Raw genomic sequence first — 4,277 nt, 5'->3', positions numbered from 1 at the left:
GCAGCTAAAATTTCGATAGGGGATTTTGTTTGTCCGTACTCTTGCAGTAAAAAAAAAAAAATCAGGGCAGTTTTCGACATGTCGGATCGGACCATTCCCTTGTTAGTTAAAAGGAAACTAAAATATTAAGGGAAATAACGAGGCATATTTTTATTCGCCCGGAAATCGTTATAACTTTCTCTTACATTCAGTTTTAAATATCCTACTAACTCTCTGTCAAAGGGCCGCCCCATAGCTCAAGCGGTTAGTCGCTGGGTTCCCACCGCGGCAGCCCGGGTTCGATCCCGGGTCTGGTCAAGTGGGATTTGTGGTGGACAAAGTGGCGCTGGGGCAGGTTTTCTCCAAGAACTTCGGCTTCCCCTTCCAATCTTCATTCCACCAATTGCTCCACAATCACCATCACCTATCATCTGGGGCTGGTACAATAGGCCAGAAGTGGCCGCAGTACAAGGGACTTAGTCCCACCCCACTAGCAATAAAAAAAACTTCCTATCAACACCAAATTTTATTAGTCAAGTTGTACTACAAAGCAAGTCAAGGAGGATGAGGTGGGCAGGTCATGTAGCACGAATGGGGGAGACGAGGAATGCGTAAAGGATATCGGTGGGGAAGCCAAAAGCAAAGAGACCGCAGGGAAGACCAAGGCGTAGGTGGGTGGACAACATTAGAATGGCTCTTAGAGAGATAGGATGGGATGGTATTGATTGGATAGATCTGGCTCAGGATAGGGACCAGTGGAGGGCTCTTGTGAACACGGTGATGAACCTTCGGGTTCCATAAAATGCTGGGAAATTCTTGAGTAGCTGCAGAATTGGCGGCTCCTCCAGAAGGGCTCAGGTCCAAGAGTAAGTAAGTAAGTAAGTAAGTAAGTAAGTAAGTACTATAAAAGTAACACCTGGACCGTATGGGGTCCTTGAAACGCAGGTTGGTAACCCCAGTTCTACATTATAACCTAAATAACAACACGGACCACTCACCTTGTGTCACTGTGGATTTCCTTGTATGTCTGAATTAAACTGCTGTGTTGCCAAGATCCTTGCGTCATACTGTCTGAAGATCAGACTGTGGGTGTCGCAACACTGAGACGTCCAACAGACGGCCTATTAGAATGACCTCCTAATTTCAATTCACAGTTCTAAGTGCAGAAAGTTATTCCACAAATATATTAACTAGTATGGTCCAAACATACTGGCCAGTGCAACACACAGAACTGAAAAAATCCTATAAATAAACACATCGTCGCAAACAACACACAGCGGCAGATGGTTCACAACAAAGAAGTACGTGTATAACAGGTAAATAAAGTAAAACTGTCCCTGTACTTAACTAATTAAACACTACATCATGAAGGCGTATGGGGGAATGGATCTAAGAAGAATAAAAGGGGGAAAACACGATATATCAATTTTACATTAAATTGTTTTAACAAGGAGCCAATTTGCCTTATTTTAACTTCAAGCTTTCAAGTCTTACAGGCAATGAAGTATTACCAATACAACGTAACAATATAACCAATCTTGAACCTGACGATGGCCCATATGGACGAAATATATCGCTCCCCGATGTTGTATATGCAATGTTATTAACAAAAAATTAAGGTAATTGCCTGAACATTTTCTTTACATTTGGTGATCGCGTCTTTCAAATAGAATAGCTGTTACTTCTTCATAATGGCTTTCATTTTAGATTTTTGGCAACAGGAATGTTCTTCCAGAATGAGAAAATCGACGGTGAACAGAACAGTCTCTGAGAAGTGTACTGCAATTTGGTTCGTTTTAGAACGAACTTATACGCCTGCTCCCAGAGAAAACTATTGTTTGGAAGTGTCTGCTAGGTACTTCGCGAGAACCTATTTCCAAAATTGCATAGGCAGCTTGTACGGGAAACACTGCCATACATAACTTCCATCCAAAGGAAGTACAAACAGTATCATTAGCTGTTCTGTTACCAAAATCTGATGCTGTCTGTACATTTATCTGTATAGATGCTGGTGCTTATGGCAGAATAAGTGAGAGTTCCGTATTTAGGAATTCTGCCTGTGGGGAAGCTCTGTTATACAATTAAGCGTGTCATAATGTTCCGGACGTCGAATTCAGATCTCAAAACAGTAACAATGCAAATCCACTTGTAATCGTGGCCGATGAAGCAGGAACTTTCGTACAAACATAACGTGACGTGTATAGTCATTGCTAGGCAACGACTCTATAAACAAATTCCCGTGAAGCATATGCATGCAACAGGACATCCACTGCTATGCAACAGAACAGTAAACATTCATCATTAACAATAGGTTCCGAACCGAGGGCTTATGAAAGGGCACAGTCAGAAGACGGGACATAGTACAACGGAGTATAAAGCAATAGCCGAGAGTAGTTGAGACGAGCCTTCGGAATAGCCAGCTGCAGAAATATGGCAAGAAAGGAATTAGGCTGTGCCAAAAAGACTTTACGTGTGATCTGTAGTTACAGGGAGACTGTGATAAACCCGTTGCCAGGATACGACTAGTCAAGACTGAGAAACCCAGTGCGTGTGTAACGGTGAACTGGAAAGTGTGTAGAACAGCGATAGCGCTGTATTGCCTGTAGTTCTGAACTGTGTGAATGTCTATTAGTCTATTAGTTACTCCTACGCATGACAATAAAATATTCAATTACTGGCTAAGCAGAACACGACGCGTAGTTGATTGTCCTTTCAGACTAAAAGATTTGCTGTCCTTCAAACGGCCATGTAAGTAATTTCAGGAAAAGGCTGAACCGTTTATTAGAAGTATTCTCGTTTTGCATAATTTCACAATAAAAGAAAACACAAATAGAGAGAACGCTCTTTTACAGCGACCAGTAGAAGCAGTAACTGAAGATCATAGTAATCCTGCAGTTAATGTGGCAATTAGGCCAAACACTCGGTCTCTTGATGTTAGGTCTTTTCTGACGACTTCGTTTCCCCTGTGGGGGAACTTCAGCGGCAGAATAATCACATCCAGTAGACCCCTTCCGCATAATCACTGCAATTCTACTGTAATATCCTATCAATAAATTTGCAATATTCCACTGTAATATTCCACTGCAAGTAATATTTAAAAATACCGACTAATTTCACACCCCATCTCCTTCGTGATGTCTTCCCACGCCTTCTAGACAATTTCTACTATGCTTTTTATCCTTTGCATTATACAGGAATGCTTTCTCCACCACTGACTCATGAAACTCACGAGTCGAAACAGCAAATACTCCCTGTTCTGCTGCTCGCCTTGATTGGCAAGGAATGGAGCACGAACCTACATACCCTACACAGAACAAGATAACACTTATCGTCTTCCCGTGACTTATGCTATTGGATTATTGCATTTATTTGCACAAATTGCACATGAACCCACGGGTGTGGCTGAGTTGGTGCGACGGATGCGAAAGCCAGGCATCTGCCTCTCCCCCGGATTTTCGGCAAAATATTTTTTGGGGAAAAAATAGTGTTATATTTTAGCGTCCTGTTGCACTGATTTATGTCCATGATTTATTCTGACCGTCTTACAGTGCATACATTTATTCACCTTACTCTTCTCTCTTGCACTACATGTTTCGGCACTAATGTGCCATCTTCAGGTGCTTTTTGATGTACGTCGAACTACTGCATTGCATGCCCTGTTGTCTTTATACTAAAATTTATATTCGTCATATATATTGCTAAATTTTAAATATTAAAACTGTTCAGGATTTGTCATCCTTATGTCATATTTCAGTATGCGAGTCACACCTGAAATACGACACAAGGATGACAAATCCTGAACAGTTTTAATATTTTTAATATTTAAAATTTATCAATATATATGACGAGTATATATTTTAGTATAAAGACAACAGGGCATGCAATGCAGTAGTTCGACGTACATCAAAAAGCACCTGAAGATGGCACATTAGTGCCGAAACATGTAGTGCAAGAGAGAAGAGTAAGGTGAATAAATGTATGCACTGTAAGACGGTCAGAATAAATCAGGGAAAAAATAGAATGAAAAATGTACGAAATATTATTATAAAAAATTACAAATCCTTTTTTCTATTTTTTATCCTGAATACTCTAGGGTGATCAGAAAAGAAGCATTAAACAACTTAAACGCAAGGTAATTGTGGTCCCTCCTCCTTGAAAATTGGATGTAATTCCTTGGAAGATAGCATCCTGATGTTGTCCATATATGATCTTCGCATTAGTAACCATGAAGTTGTAACAAATATACCCAGTCGTAGTTCTCCAAATAAACGTAGGTGGGACTGGTTAACTTCACATTT

Source organism: Cryptotermes secundus, unplaced genomic scaffold (assembly GCF_002891405.2).
Source record: "Cryptotermes secundus unplaced genomic scaffold, Csec_1.0 scaffold282, whole genome shotgun sequence".
Classification (NCBI taxonomy): domain Eukaryota; kingdom Metazoa; phylum Arthropoda; class Insecta; order Blattodea; family Kalotermitidae; genus Cryptotermes; species Cryptotermes secundus.
This window is presented reverse-complemented; position numbering follows the sequence as displayed.